The 16,667-nt window shown below is 45.9% G+C and overlaps 1 pseudogene across 1 annotated transcript in view; it reads left to right on the top strand.

Annotated features, from left to right (window-relative positions):
• Positions 1-16,667, top strand: part of LOC110485133 (mitogen-activated protein kinase kinase kinase kinase 3-like) — a 100,048-nt pseudogene that overhangs the window by 58,616 nt on the left and 24,765 nt on the right. Inside the window, exons 14-16 of the transcript XR_016485880.1 lie at positions 6,965-7,037; positions 11,995-12,056; positions 12,882-12,942. The product of XR_016485880.1 is annotated as a mitogen-activated protein kinase kinase kinase kinase 3-like (transcript). The remainder of the gene's footprint in view (positions 1-6,964; positions 7,038-11,994; positions 12,057-12,881; positions 12,943-16,667) is intronic.

Raw genomic sequence — 16,667 nt, forward strand, 5'->3', positions numbered from 1 at the left:
TTAGCGAGGCCGAAAGGAAGAACCCGGTATTCAAAGTGCCCTAACGGAGTGTTAAACGCCGTCTTCCACTCGTCCCCCTCCCTGATGCGCACGAGATGGTAAGCGTTACGAAGGTCCAACTTAGTGAAAAACCTGGCTCCCTGCAGGATCTCGAAGGCTGAAGACATAAGAGGAAGCGGATAACGATTCTTCACTGTTATGTCATTCAGCCCTCGATAATCTATGCAGGGGCGCATAGACCCGTCCTTCTTCTTGACAAAAAAAAACCCCGCTCCGGCGGGAGAGGAGGAGGGGACTATGGTACCGGCGTCAAGAGCTACAGACAAATAATCCTCGAGAGCCTTACGTTCGGGAGCCGACAGAGAGTATAGTCTACCCCGGGGGGGAGTGGTTCCCGGAAGGAGATCAATACTACAATCATACGACCGGTGTGGAGGAAGAGAGGTGGCCCTGGACCGACTGAACACCGTGCGCAGATCGTGATATTCCTCCGGCACCCCTGTCAAATCACCAGGCTCCTCCTGTGAAGAAGAGACAGAGGAAACAGGAGGGATAGCAGACATTAAACATTTCACATGACAAGAGACGTTCCAGGAGAGGATAGAATTACTAGACCAATTAATGGAAGGATTATGACAAACTAGCCAGGGATGGCCCAAAACAACAGGTGTAAAAGGTGAACGAAAAATTAAAAAATAAATGGTTTCGCTATGATTACCAGAAACAGTGAGGGTTAAAGGTAGCGTCTCACGCTGAATCCTGGGGAGAGGACTACCATCCAGGGCGAACAAGGCCGTGGACGCCCTTAACTGTCTGAGAGGAATGTCATGTTCCCGAGCCCAGGTCTCGTCCATAAAACAGCCCTCCGCCCCAGAGTCTATTAAGGCACTGCAGGAAGCTGACGAACCGGTCCAGCGTAGATGGACCGACAAGGTAGTGCAGGATCTTGAAGGAGAGACAGGAGTAGTAGCGCTCACCAGTAGCCCTCCGCTTACTGATGAGCTCTGGCTTTTACTGGACATGAAGTGACAAAATGACCAGCAGAACCGCAATAGAGACAGAGGCGGTTGGTGATTCTCCGTTCCCTCTCCTTAGTCGAGATGCGGATACCTCCCAGCTGCATAGGCTCAGCTCCCGAGCCGGCAGAGGAAGATGGTAGTGATGCGGAGAGGGGGGCAACGGAGAACGCGAGCTCCTTTCCACGAGCTCGGTGACGAAGATCAACCCGTCGCTCAATGCGAATAGCGAGTTCAATCAAGGAATCCACGCTGGAAGGAACCTCCCGGGAGAGAATCTCATCCTTTACCTCTGCGCGGAGACCCTCCAGAAGACGAGCGAGCAAAGCCGGCTCGTTCCAGCCACTGGAGGCAGCAAGAGTGCGAAACTCAATAGAGTAGTCTGTTATGGATCGATTGCCTTGACATAGGGAAGACAGGGCCCTGGAAGCCTCCTCCCCAAAAACAGATCGATCAAAAACCCGTATCATCTCCTCCTTAAAGTCCTGATACTGGTTAGTACACTCAGCCCTTGCCTCCCAGATTGCCGTGCCCCACTCACGAGCCCGTCCAGTAAGGAGAGATATGACGTAGGCGACACGAGCAGTGCTCCTGGCGTAAGTGTTGGGCTGGAGAGAAAACACAATATCACACTGGGTGAGGAACGAGCGGCATTCAGTGGGCTCCCCAGAGTAACACGGCGGGTTATTGATTCTGGGCTCCGGAGATTCGAAAGCCCTGGAAGTGGCCGGTGGATCGAGGCGGAGATGGTGAACCTGTTCTGTGAGGTTGGAGACTTGGGTGGCCAGGGTCTCAACGGCATTTCGAGCAGCAGACAATTCCTGCTCGTGTCTGCCTAGCATCGCTCCCTGGATCTCGACGGCTGAGTGGAGAGGATCCGAAGTCGCTGGGTCCATTCTTGGTCGGATTCTTCTGTCAGGTGCGTGAATGAGGACCCAAAAGCGAATTAACAAACAGAGTTTCTTTAATGATGAACACACGTGGGCTCAGATGGACAGGTAGATTCCGACAGGACAGGACAAGGTTGCAGCAAACACGATGATAGTCTGGTTCAGGCATGAGACACACAAACAAGAATCCGACAAAGACAGGAGCAGAAACAGAGAGAGATATAGGGACCTAATCAGAGGGAAAAAGGGAACAGGTGGGAAAAGGGGTGAATGAGGTAGTCAGAGAAGACAAGGAACAGCTGGGGGAAAGAGGGACAGAAACGGTAACCTAGTACGACCAGCAGAGGGAGACAGGGTGAAAGGAAAGGACAGAAAGACACAACATGACAATACATGACACACTCAGCAGTACTTTTATCTTTGTCAATATTATACTAGAATACACTGACTGAACATTCTGTCTTGTTCATTGGCACACTTAAATGCATATTTGTTAGACAATTACGGAATGTATTATATTATACAGCATCTACACATTTTTGTTTGAATTTTAAAGATGTATTAGCCTTAGCATAAGCATTAATTAGCCTCTTAGCTGCCTGCAATTTTTATTTTTATTTTTTACATTTCCTCAACATTGTCTCATCAAATGTACGCATGACTCATTCCAAAAAGTTGCACTGTCACTTTAGTTGGCAGTAGTACACATTGTCCAAGGCCCATAATAACTGACTCTAGATGTTGACTCTGTGCCTTGAAGGAATTATTTAGGCCGTTTCACCCCCTGTCCTCAACTGCTCCGGGGTAAAGTTTCCCCTAGGTACAGATCTATGATCAGCTTCCTTTCCCCAAAGCCTAACCTTAAACATTAGTGGGAGAAATGCAAAACTGACCGAAGATCAGCATCTAAGGGCAATTTCACCCTAATCCTTCTCAACTCCTCTTATCAGTTGGGCTGAGTGTCTCTGCCTCTCTCCTTTGCCCTTAGTTGAAATACAAGAGGTTGCTTTGGCTCATACTGGGGTGTGTTTCAACCCGTTGTCCCCCTATCTCGGCGACTCCCACACTTTTCCGTTGGCAGAGAGGTACCGTGTGTCTGTCTGTGTGCTTGTGGGTGTTGTGGGCCTATATGGGTGTGTTTGCTTGCTCTGGTAATTGAGATTGTGTGCACACAGGCATAGATGTGCTGTTCGTGTTTTTAAACGTTTGTGCATGGTAAGTGTGTTCGGGTGTAACATCATTAATGAGCATGTGCTGAAATTGTTTGATGTGGAGAATGGTGTGAAACCATTGGGTCCTTGTATGTATGATACATTTTACCATTTGAGTACTTAGTCCCACTTTACAGTGGGTGACCTTAATAAATATTTACATCAGGTAGTATAATTACAGTGTAGATACTGTAGAGCTGCATGTAAATACAAAGGTATCGGGGGACACTTATTGTAAATTGGAACCAAATGCTATTTGTCTTTAATGGTAGACCCATGTGGATCAGTTGGTAGAGCATGGTGCTTGCAACTCCAGGGTTGTGGGTTCAATTCCCACGGGATCCACTACCAAAAAAAGTATGAAAATGTATGCACCCACTACTGGATAAGAGCATCTGCTAAATGAATAAAATGTAGACAAGAATTATATCCCAAGATTAAGTTGTGCTGGAGAAGCTCCTTCAACTGCCCCTGGCTTCCAACGGTTTGGCTCTAAATGCTTTTAGTCTCTTCTTCAAAACAACCAGGCAGTGAAGGACGTCCTTCAACTGCCATTTTGTGCCCTGGGAATGTTAGTTCCACTGTGAGCCCTTCACATAAAGTAAAGTGCATGTCCTCTGATGCACGAAGGAGGACACACTGCTAAATAAATAACAGTGGAAGCCATCCTGGGACTAACTTGGCTGCCCCCAAATGTCACCCTGGTCCCTACATAGTGCACTACTTGGGCTGTGCTCATAATTAGTGCACTATATAGGAAATGGGCAGCCATTTGGGACGCACGCCTTTCTTATAGTCATGACACAGAAGACGACTGGCAGCCAACTAATGATTTTCCCCACATGGCTTAGTGGAAGGGAGGATATCAGGTTGATGCCCCCCCAGAAGGGTCATTTTCATTACACGTGTCATCAAAGTGCGACATTCAATGGTGGTATTTTTACACTAGCCTTTTTAATCAGGGAAGTCTGGAAGGTTGCCAGGAAGACGTGACTCACTTGTTTCCCAAATGGAACCCTATTCCCTATATGGTGCACTACTTTTGACTAGGGTCCATAGGCGTCTGGTCAAAAGTAGTGCACTATAAAAGGAATAGGGTGCCATTTGGGACGTATGCGCCGGCTGCCAAGACGGTTTGAATACTTGTTATTCTTTCATTTGAAATCTTGTTCTTCCCTCATCGGCAGGGTAGCCTAGTGGTTAGAGCGTTGGACTAGTAACCGGAAGGTTGCAAGTTCAAATCGCCGAGCTGACAAGGTACAAATCTGTCGTTCTGCCCCTGAACAGGCAGTTAACCCACTGTTCCTAGGCCGTCATTGAAAATAAGAATTTGTTCTTAACTGACTTGCCTAGTTAAATAAAGGTAAAAAAAATCATCGTTATCGCTGATTGTCGTTACATTATACTGGTCTCTCGCTGAAATCTAAACATGTCGCCTGTCTTCCGCCAATGGGACAACAACTCCCATTGTTAGGAAGGAGACATGAGCATCTCATCATTATATACAGATCTCTTATCTTACCTCTTGACACTAATTACAGTGCATGCGGAAAGTATTCAGACCCCTTCCCCTTTTCCACATTTTGTTACGTTACAGCCTTATTCTAAAAAAAAAAAAGCCTCATCAATCTACACACTGCCACATAATGACAAAGCGAAAACATGTTTTTAGAAATGTTTACACATTTTATGAAAAATAATAAACCTAAATACGGGGCAGGCGGTAAATAAGTATTCAGACCCTTTGCTATGAGACTTGAAATTTAGCTCAGGTGCATCCTGTTTCCATTGATCATACTTGAGATGTTTCTACAACTTGATTAGAGTCCACCTGTGATAAATTCAATCGATTGGACATTATTTGAAAGGCACACACCTGTAAGGTCTCACAGTTGGCAGTGCATGTCAGAGCAGGATTGTGTCGAGGCACAGATCTGGGGAAGGGTACCAAAACATTTCTGCCACATTGAAGGTCCCGAAGAACACAATGGCTTCCATCATTCTTAAATGGAAGAAGCTTGGGACCACCAAGACTCTTCCTAGAGCTGGCCACCCAGCCAAACGGCGCAATCGGGGGAGAAGGGCCTTGGTCACTCTGACAGAGCTCCAGAGTTCCTCTGTGGAGATAGGAGAACCTTCCAGGAGGACAATCATCTCTGCAGCACTCCATCAATCAGGCATCTATGTTAGAGTGGCCAGACGGAAGCCACTCCTTACTAAAAGGCACATGACAGCCCGCTTGGAGTTTGCCAAAAGGCAGCTAACGAACTCTGAGACCATAAGATACAACATTCTCACGTCTGATGAAACCAAGATTGAATTCTTTGGCTTGAATGCCAAGCGTCACGTCTGGAGGAAACTTAGCACCTTCCCTACGGTGAAGCGTGGTGGCAGCATTATCCTGTGGGGATGTTTTTCAGCAGCAGGAACTGGGAAACTAGTCAGCATTGAGGGAAAGATGAACGGAGCAAAGTAAAAAGATACTTAATGAAAACCTGCTCCAGAGTGCTCAGGACCTCAGACTGAGGCGAAGGTTCACCTTCCAACAGGACAACGACCCTAAGCACACAGCCAAGACAATGCAGGAGTGGCTTCGGAAACAACTCTCTGAATGCCCTTGAATGGTCCAGCCAATGCCCGGACTCGTACCCAATGAACATCTCTGGAGAGATCTTAAAATAGCTGTGCAGCGACACTCCCCATTCAACCTGACAGAGCTCGAGAGGCTCTGCAGAGAAGAATGGGAGAAACTCCTCAAATGCAGATGTGCCAAGCTTTTAGCGCTATTCCCAAGACGACTCAAGGCTGGAATCGCTGTATATTGATGAGGGGAAAAAAACAATTTAATCAATTTTAGAATAAGGCTGTAACGTAACAATGTGGAAAAAGTGAAGAGGTCTTGAATACTTTTTCTACACCCCCCTTGCACAGTCTTCACATTTTGCTGCCTTAAAATTACATACATAAAGGGATTACACTGGAATTTTTACCTACAGATCTACACAATCTACTCCACATTTTTTAAATGATAGAAACATTTCTAAATTAATTTAAAATAAAAGAACGAAGATGTCTTGATTGCATGCGTCTTCACACCCCAGAGTTAATACCTGGTGGAAGTACATTTGGCAGCCATTACAGCTGTGAATAATATTCTACCAACTTTGCATAACTCTTAGGGCAACATATGTCCATTATTTTTGTCAAAATTGCTTAAGGTCAGTAAATTTGTTGGGAATCAATGGTGAACAGGAATAATTGAACCTCGTCTCTGATTTTCAAGCAACTTTAATTCAGGACTGAGACTAAACCACTCAAACACTCAACACCTCTTGGAAAGCCACTGGTGTGTCTTTGGCATAACAATGTGTGTAATTGTCTGGCTGAAAAATATAACTCCACCCCAGGGTTAGGTTTTCAGAAGACTGAGGCTGGTTTTCCTTTTTACCTGAGCTTTGTTCCTTTCATATTTATTTTGATCCTGACAAATCCCCCAGTCCCTGCCATTGACCAGCAAACCCATTACATAAAGCTGCCACCACAATACTTTAAAATACAATTAAATCCCATTTTAAATTCAATTTTAAGGCAGTATCAGATGCATACAAGCACATTGAAATAATATCAAACACTTTCATAAACGGTACTGTAGAAGGTAGGAATGTCAGAATGCCTGCATCAGACAATGCTACATTTTTGCCTTGCGACTAATGTATGCCTAGCCTGGTCCCAGATTGTTTTGGGCTGACAATGACCATAAAATTTGGCAATACAGCACAAACAGATCTGGGACCAGGCTAGTTAGTGTTGTACTGTTTCCCTCACTCCACTTTATCTGTTTTGACAGCCCCCTGTATCAGTGCCGCATCGGATTCGCTCTGGGAACACACGAGAAGGGAAGACCCTCTCTGAGATCAACTGTGAGTGTCTTCAGTAGCATTTTACTTAATCCCTTTGGTATAAGACTGTTATAAGAGTGACATTAGCATGCCATAGTATGTCATAAGCATTCATGACTAGGGCAGTTAGGGTGAACGTATTACCACCACACCTTCGGTCACGAGTCATGAAGGCAGTCTAATTCCACGTGAATTTTTAGTCACAGTAAATTAGGCTTCTCCCAGCCCTGATGCTGCCGATGTTCATTAGTAGCCTACCAAACTTGCTAACTGCCTGGTACTCAGCGCTCTATTGTCCTTCTAATCTCTCTGACGTCAATGCAAATGTATTTAAAAATCTAATCAAACACTTCATGAGAGCACATGATCTAATGTTGCGCAACATTTCAGTAGGCTATGCAATTGTGCGTTAAAACAGATTAATGGCCTCTAATAAAAATAGGAGGATCAGCATTCTATAGGCTAGGCCTACTATATTTATTTCTCAACTTTCTTAATATTAAGCACATTGCTTATATTTACAACAGGAGTACCTGGCTGGCATGAAAATAAACCACGGGGAAAAGTGTCCTTCAGTCGCAATTTAAGTGCATAGATTACATGCATTTTTTTCCTGCCGACCCTGTTTCGATACAGGTGCATGATTATGGTCCATTCTAAATCAAAACATATTTCACACATATATTATTTAGTATATGTAAAAACTATATTAAATCAAGAATAGTCTGATGGGTGACAATATTATCAAATTACTTGTGAATTATATATTATCACTTGTGAATGATGACCAGCTTAAGAAACAATGCCTTTTTTTTTCTTTCTACTTATTGAATCATAGTCACATGTCATGTAGCCTAGTCCATAGGTGTATATGTTTTAAGGTTTGTATCACAACTAAAGTGGCCAACGGGCATACATAAGCAGCGCTTGAGTTTCAAGTTTGGGGAAGGTCATTTTCACCTTATGCACCTTTATAATAAAAGCACTCAACGTGTCAATGTATGGCTCATACATGCATAATAAATGATCTTATACAGTCCTCTCCAAGCGGGAAAAGCATCTGAATCCTTACATTCTAACCTGTCATCATTTAGTGCATGAGATTACGCACTCGTGCCTGTCATGTATTGCGATCTGAAGCAAGTTTTCAAGTGCCTGTATGGCTTACCATTAGTTGTTTTGATAGCAGCTAAAAAAGATGGATCAAATCCATGCATCATAAGTTAGAAAACATCTGAAATTAGAAGTTATATATTATTTTTTTTATTTTTTTGTATACTAGCAGACACTCATATCCAGATTGATATACAGTAGCCATTAGGGTTAAGTACCTTGCTCAAGGGCACATTGACAGATGTTTCACCGAGTTGGATCAGGGGTTTGAACCAGTAATCTTGTATTTTATTTGAATTTTGTAATATATTGTGCAATAGGCTATAAGGTTTATACAAGGCGCGTCCATCCATTCTGTTTGTGAATCGTGATAATGCGCTCAAGAAATGTATACCACAAACTTTCCCATGTTTGTTCAATGAACCATAAACAATGAATGAGCATGCGCCTGTGGAACGGTCGTTAAGACACTAACAGCTTACAGACGGTAGGCAATTAAGGTCACAGTTATGACATTTTAGGTCACTAAAGAGGCCTTTCTACTGCTCATCTGCGTGAACATGCCTTAGGAATGCTGCAAGGAGGCATGAGGACTGCAGATGTGGCCAGGGCAATAGATGGCAATGTCCGTACTGTGAGATGCCTAAGCCAGCGCTACAGGGAGACAGGACGGACAGCTGATCGTCCTCGCAGTGACAGACCACATGTAACAACACCTGCACAGGATCGGTACATCCGAACATCACACCTGCGGGACAGGTATAGGATGGCAACAACAACTGCCCGAGTTACACCAGCTTGTTGTCATTGCAGGCAATCTCAATACAGTGCGTTACAGGGAAGACATCCTCCTCCCTCATGTGGCACCCTTCCTGCAGGCTCATCCTGACATGACCCTCCAGCATGACAATGCCACCAGCCATACTGCTCGTTCTGTGCGTGATTTCCTGCAAAACAGGAATGTCAGTGTTCTGCCATGGCCTGCGAAGAGCCCGGATCTCAATCCCATTGAGCACGTCTGGGACCTATTGGATCGGAGGGTGAGGGCAAGGGCCAGAAATGTCCGGGAATTTACAGGTGCCTTGGTGGAAGAGTGGGGTAACATCTCACAGCAATAACTGGCAAATCTGGTGCTGTCCATGAGGAGGAGATGCACTGCAGTACTTAATGCAGCTGCTGGCCACACCAGATACTGACTGTTACTTTTGATTTTGACCCCCCCCATTTGTTAGTCACATGTCTGTGGAACTTGTTCAGTTTATGTCTCAGTTGTTGAATCTTGTTATGTTCATACAATTATTTACACATGTTAAGTTTGCTGAAAAGAAACACAGTTGACAGTGAGAGGACATTTCTTTTTTTTGCCAAAAGGCAGCTAAAGGACTCTGAGACCATAAGAAACAAAATTCTCAGGTCTGATGAAACCAAGATTGAACTCTTTGGCTTGAATGCCAAGCGTCACGTCTGGAATGCCAAGCGTTACGCCCTTCTCCCCCGATTGACTTTCAAGGAGTAGGACATTTGATGCAACTATATAATCAAAAGTAGATGGACACCCCTTCAAATGAGTGAATTTGGCTATTTCAGCCACACCCGTTGCTGAGCAGTGTATAAAATTGAGCACACAGCATGCAGTCTTAATAGACAAACATTGGCAGTAGAATGGCCTTACTGAAGAGCTCAGGCACCGTCATTGGATGCCACCTTTCCAACAAGTCAGTTCGTCAAATTTCTGCCCCGCTAGGGCTGCCCCGATCAACTGTCAGTGCTGTTATTATGAAGTGGAAACGTCTAGGAGCAACAACAGCTCAGCCGCGAAACGCGTTCCCTGGAGTGATGAATCATGCTTCACCACCGACAGACAAATCTGGTTTTGGCGGATGCCAGGAGAACGTATGCCTCAATGCATAGTGGATGGCATGGCGGATGCCAGGAGAACGCATGCCCCAATGCATAGTGGCAACTGTAAAGTTTGGTGGATGTGGAATACCGGTCTGGGGCTGTTTTTCATGGTTCGAGCCAGGCCCCTTAGTTTCAGTGAAGGGAAATCTTAGCACCACAGCATACAATAATATTCTACACAATTCTGTGCTTCCAACTTTGTGGAAACAGTTCCAGCATGACAATTTTCCTGTGCACAAAGTGCGGTCCTTACAGAAATGGTTTCCCAAGATCGGTGTGGAGAACTTGAATGGCCTGCACAGAGCCCTGACCTCAACCTCATCGAACACTTTTGGGATGAATTGGAACGCCGACTAAGAGCCAGGCCTAATTGCCCAACATCAGTGCCTGATGCAAGTCCCCGCAGCTGTAACGGTTTTCTTTGTGAGAAGGAGAGTCGGACCAAAATGCAGCGTGTAGATTGCGATCCATGTTTATTCAACAAACGAAACACGAATCTAAATACAAACACTACAAAACAATAAATGTAACGAAAACCGAAACAGCCTATACTAGTGAAAACTAACGCATAGACAGGAATAACGACACATAGGACATCATGATACTAAGGACAATCACCCACGACAAACTCAAAGAATATGGCTGCCTAAATATGGTTCCCAATCAGAGACAACGGTAAACACCTGCCTCTGATTGAGAACCACTCCAGACAGCCATAGACTTTGCTAGATAACCCCACTAGCTACAATCCCAATACATACACACCAGAACCCCAGGACAAAACACACCACAATACAAAAAACCCGATGCCACACCCTGGCCTGACCCAATACATGAAGAAAAACACAAAATACTTAGACCAGGGCGTGACAGCAGCAATGTTCCGTCATCTAGTGGAAAGCCTTCCGAGCAGAGTGGAGGCTGTTATAGCAGCAAAGGGGGACCAACTTCATATTAATAACCATGATTTTGGAATGAGATATTTGATGAGCAGGTGTCCACAAACTTATGGTCATGTATTGTAGAAGTGTACATTTTCCGTTGTTTAAACTTACTTTATAACATTTGCTTGCTCGTTTGCCATATTAGTCTGATGGGACCATACCCTACCATACCCATAGCCTGCAACAACAGAACTTGATAGAGAATGTTTATTGGTAGGTGGAATGAGGTCCAGTAAGGTTGCAAGGTTAAAGTGGGAGGCGGGATTCAGGTCAGCACAGTATTGTCCAATGAGGTTGCGAGGTGAGCCCAACATGCACACCCCACATGCACTGACGTTGTACACAATTGTGAACAATATTCGGGGACCCGTTTTGGGTTGTGAGCTCTACTTTCAAAACAACTGGCTGAAATTATAAAAATCATTTTTATTTACGACTGCGTCAAGTGAGTAGCCACAATCTAACATCTCCTAAGGTCACAGTGACTGGTTATGACATCTATAATGTCACGTTTATAACAATGTAACGAAAGCTTTTCAAATTTCTTCCTGAGTGGTCCTTCTCATGACCTTTTGTGGTTAAGTATGGAAAACCACTCCTTCCTCTCTCTGCCTCTCCCCCGCACTCGCTTCTTATCTTTCCAGCTCTCCTTTTTGTCACTCACTGAGTCGCTGAGCATCACTTCCCAAGAGACTTGAATATTCGCCCTGCATGTGCAAAAGGCCCATGGGGAACTGCTTACTGTTCATTCAGCGGCTCTATATCTGAGGGTCTTAATCTTTGCCATTTAGTTTTGACTCAGTACCCACAGAGATTATATAGGAGGGAAAGTGCCTGCACTAGTAGTAATATGCCCGTAAGCGATCTTTAGTGATATTTTGTGCTTATGTTGCTGTTCGAGTCATGCAGGTTTTTATTTTTTTATTGCCAGGCCACTGTGACTATATTTAGAAATGTGTTGTGTGTTCATTTCTTAGTACTGCAGTTTAATTCTCTGTTTCATTTTTTAACACTGATAGTCAATCAAGTCAAGTTTGATCCCCTGCTTAGGAAAGAGACTGAACCTCATCACAAACCAACAGTGAGTGACTCTAACACACACAAACACAAGCTCACGCACAGGCTTGCCCATCAACATTTCATACTTTTCGACCAACCAAATCACGCGTTGCAACAATAATGACTGTTTAAATTCAGAACCTCACAATTTCCATGGCTATTGCTATTGCACTGCTATCATACCATAACTGTGCATTGTATTTTGGATGAGGCATACTATAGTATTTGGTGATATGTTATATAGACTATATTAACTGTATGTGGTATAATAGCGACGACAGACGCCTGCAACCCAGAGCGTGCGCTCCAAATGACACCATATTGTCCCTGGTCAAAGGTATATATGGAATAGGGTGTCATTTGGGACGTACCCACAGTCAACAAATACGAGTTGTAGTTTGTATGTTGACTTCAAAATACCGAAGGGGTGAGAGTCTCACATTGTAAAATACATTTTCTAACCCTTCCAATTAAATATCTAACCGAGTCTAAACAGTGTTTAAATGTAGCAGTGTTTGAATGTGTGTGTATGAGTGTTAATCAACAATCAGTCATCAAGTCCTGTACACAGTACCTTCCAATCCTCCAGTCTTGAAGTATTTTCTTCTTTTATTTTCTGAAGGCCCCACTTGCATGGTATCCTTTTGGCACCTTGGCCAGCCTTTTGAGTCTCTCACCCCTTATGTGTGTTTAAAAAATATATGTTTATACATTTTTTTTAACCCAACCTTCATCCCATCTCTTCAAAGAACTTAAACAACTTTTTTTTTATACTGTGTGTGTGATTATTTTTAAATACCCCATGACTGTGAATAATCTGTATTTTTTTGGTCTGTCTACTAAACAGCCCGACCCTGACGATTTTTTGGACTGTGTGGAAGAAAAATACTACACTGCAAGATCTAATATGGTACTTCTGTTCTTATTTTTGCCCATATTTTACCTCTGTTTTGTGTTGTCTCATCCTCATCGCAGTTCATATGTTGTCAGTTCACGTTTGGATGCTTTTCACTCTGTTGCCCTCTGTCTTGCTGCTTTCGCTGTTATCCCATAACACTTTCACTTGTCATTGCATGTGTACCCTTTTACAAGGCAAGTCAGTTAAGAACAAATTCTTATTTACAATGACGGCCTACACATGTAAAGACATAAACCGTGCCCTTGCGGCATGTACTCCCTTTTGTAACATATAGTTTGCAGCCTATAGTTCCTTTCGGTTATTACAGTGTCATGTATCACTGCACATTTATTAATGCCCTGCATACCTTACAGTATGATCAATTTGTATTCCTACCTGGTTTTGACGTGGATGATGAAATAACACAGTAATATCAGCATGAAAAATCACCAAACGGGTTATAATGATGAAATATCGCATGTAAGTTCTCCCCTGGCCTATTTTGTAGTAAGTCTTTTTTTGACATGCGCTTGTTTTTACAGGGGCACAGAAGGGCTTTATTTTTAGGGCTTGTCACAATGCGAAGCGTCTCTTTTTCAAAGAGAGAAAGGTTCAAAGAGAGTGGGATGGTTATCAAAGTGCAACGCCCTATCAATGATGGCACTCAGACGAGGGAGGACAGGGAGCTGAAGAGATGAGAGAGGGGTTGAGATGGAAATATAGGGATGGAAGTGTTGAGAAAGGGATATGTTGAGAGAAAGGGATATGTTGAGAGAAAGGGATATGTTGAGAGAAAGGGATATGTTGAGAGAAAGGGATATGTTGAGAGAGAGAGAGCGCGAGGTTGAGAGAGCGCGAGGTTGAGAGAGCGCGAGGTTGAGAGAGCGCGAGGTTGAGAGAGAGCGAGGTTGAGAGAGAGCGAGGTTGAGAGAGAGCGAGGTTGAGAGAGAGCGAGGTTGAGAGAGAGCGAGGTTGAGAGAGAGCGAGGTTGAGAGAGAGCGAGGTTGAGAGAGAGAGAGGTTGAGAGAGAGAGAGGTTGAGAGAGAGAGAGGTTGAGAGAGAGAGAGAGAGAGAGCGAGGTTGAGAGAGAGAGAGCGCGGTTGAGAGAGAGAGAGAGCGCGGTTGAGAGAGAGAGAGAGAGAGCGCGGTTGAGAGAGAGCGCGGTTGAGAGAGAGCGCGGTTGAGAGAGAGCGCGGTTGAGAGAGAGAGAGCGCGGTTGAGAGAGAGAGAGCGCGGTTGAGAGAGAGAGAGCGCGGTTGAGAGAGAGAGAGCGCGGTTGAGAGAGAGAGAGCGCGGTTGAGAGAGAGAGAGCGCGGTTGAGAGAGAGAGCGCGGTTGAGAGAGAGAGAGCGCGGTTGAGAGAGAGAGAGCGCGGTTGAGAGAGAGAGAGAGCGCGGTTGAGAGAGAGAGAGCGCGGTTGAGAGAGAGCGAGAGCGCGGTTGAGAGAGAGAGAGAGCGCGCAGTTGATAGAGAGAGAGCGCGGTTGAGAGAGAGCGAGCGCGGTTGAGAGCGCGGTTGAGAGAGAGCGAGCGCGGTTGAGAGCGCGGTTGAGAGAGAGCGAGCGCGGTTGAGAGCGCGGTTGAGAGAGAGCGAGCGCGGTTGAGAGAGAGAGAGCGAGGTTGAGAGAGAGAGAGAGCGCGCAGTTGATAGAGAGAGAGCGCGGTTGAGAGAGAGCGAGCGCGGTTGAGAGCGCGGTTGAGAGAGAGCGAGCGCGGTTGAGAGCGCGGTTGAGAGAGAGCGAGCGCGGTTGAGAGAGAGAGAGCGAGGTTGAGAGAGAGAGAGAGAGAGCGAGGTTGAGAGAGAGAGAGAGCGAGGTTGAGAGAGAGAGAGAGAGCGAGGTTGAGAGAGAGAGAGAGAGAGAGAGGTTGAGAGAGAGAGAGAGCGAGGTTGAGAGAGGGAGAGCGAGGTTGAGAGAGAGAGAGCGAGGTTGAGAGAGAGAGAGAGCGAAGTTGAGAGAGAGAGAGAGCGAGGTTGAGAGAGAGAGAGTGCGAGGTTGAGAGAGCGCGAGGTTGAGAGAGAGAGAGAGAGAGAGAGCGCGAGGTTGAGAGAGAGCGAGGTTGAGAGAGCGAGGTTGAGAGAGAGAGAGCGAGGTTGAGAGAGCGAGGTTGAGAGAGAGAGAGAGAGCGAGGTTGAGAGAGAGAGAGAGCGAGGTTGAGAGAGAGAGAGAGAGCGATGTTGAGAGAGCGATGTTGAGAGAGAGAGAGAGCGATGTTGAGAGAGAGAGAGCGATGTTGAGAGAGAGAGAGCGATGTTGAGAGAGAGCGAGCGATGTTGAGAGAGAGAGAGCGAGGTTGAGAGAGAGAGCGAGGTTGAGAGAGAGAGAGAGCGAGGTTGAGAGAGAGAGAGCGAGGTTGAGAGAGAGAGAGCGAGGTTGAGAGAGAGAGAGCGAGGTTGAGAGAGAGAGAGAGAGCGAGAGAGAGAGCGAGAGAGAGAGAGCGAGGTTGAGAGAGAGCGAGGTTGAGAGAGAGCGAGGTTGAGAGAGAGAGCGAGGTTGAGAGAGAGAGCGAGGTTGAGAGAGAGAGAGCGAGGTTAAGAGAGAGAGCGAGGTTGAGAGAGAGAGCGAGGTTGAGAGAGAGAGCGAGAGAGCGAGGTTGAGAGAGAGAGAGAGAGCGAGAGAGAGAGAGAGCGAGGTTGAGAGAGAGCGAGGTTGAGAGAGAGCGAGGTTGAGAGAGAGCGAGGTTGAGAGAGAGCGAGGTTGAGAGAGAGCAAGGTTGAGAGAGAGCGAGGTTGAGAGAGAGAGCGAGGTTGAGAGAGAGAGAGAGGTTGAGAGAGAGAGAGAGAGAGAGCGAGGTTGAGAGAGAGAGAGAGCGATGTTGAGAGAGAGAGAGAGCGATGTTGAGAGAGAGAGAGAGCGATGTTGAGAGAGAGAGAGAGCGATGTTGAGAGAGAGCGATGTTGAGAGAGAGAGAGAGCGATGTTGAGAGAGAGAGAGGGCGATGTTGAGAGAGAGAGAGAGAGAGCGGTTGAGAGAGAGAGAGAGAGAGCGAGGTTGAGAGAGAGAGAGAGGTTGAGAGAGAGAGAGAGAGAGGTTGAGAGAGAGAGAGAGGTTGAGAAAGGTTGAGAGAGGTTGAGAGAGAGAGAGAGAGCGCGAGAGAGAGAGAGAGAGAGCGAGGTTGAGAGAGAGAGAGAGCGAGGTTGAGAGAGAGAGAGAGCGAGGTTGAGAGAGAGAGAGCGAGGTTGAGAGAGAGAGAGCGAGGTTGAGAGAGAGAGAGAGAGAGCGAGGTTGAGAGAGAGAGAGCGAGGTTGAGAGAGAGAGAGGTTGAGAGAGAGAGAGAGAGAGAGGTTGAGAGAGAGAGAGAGGTTGAGAGAGAGAGAGAGGTTGAGAGAGAGGTTGAGAGAGAGAGAGAGAGAGAGAGAGAGAGAGAGGTTGAGAGAGAGAGAGAGAGGTTGAGAGAGAGAGAGAGAGAGGTTGAGAGAGAGAGAGCGAGGTTGAGACTGAGAGAGCGAGGTTGAGAGAGAGAGAGAGAGCGAGGTTGAGAGAGAGAGAGCGAGGTAGAGAGAGAGAGAGAGAGAGAGAGAGAGAGGTTGAGAGAGAGAGAGAGCGAGGTTGAGAGAGAGAGAGAGAGAGCGAGGTTGAGAGAGAGAGAGAGAGAGCGAGGTTGAGAGAGAGAGAGAGAGCGAGGTTGAGAGAGAGAGAGAGAGCGAGGTTGAGAGAGAGAGAGAGAGAGAGAGCGAGGTTGAGAGAGAGAGAGAGAGAGAGAGAGCGAGGTTGAGAGAGAGAGAGCGAGGTTGAGAG

The sequence above is a fragment of the Oncorhynchus mykiss genome, chromosome 13 (assembly GCF_057628025.1).
Source record: "Oncorhynchus mykiss isolate SJ-2025 chromosome 13, ASM5762802v1, whole genome shotgun sequence".
NCBI lineage: Eukaryota > Metazoa > Chordata > Actinopteri > Salmoniformes > Salmonidae > Oncorhynchus > Oncorhynchus mykiss.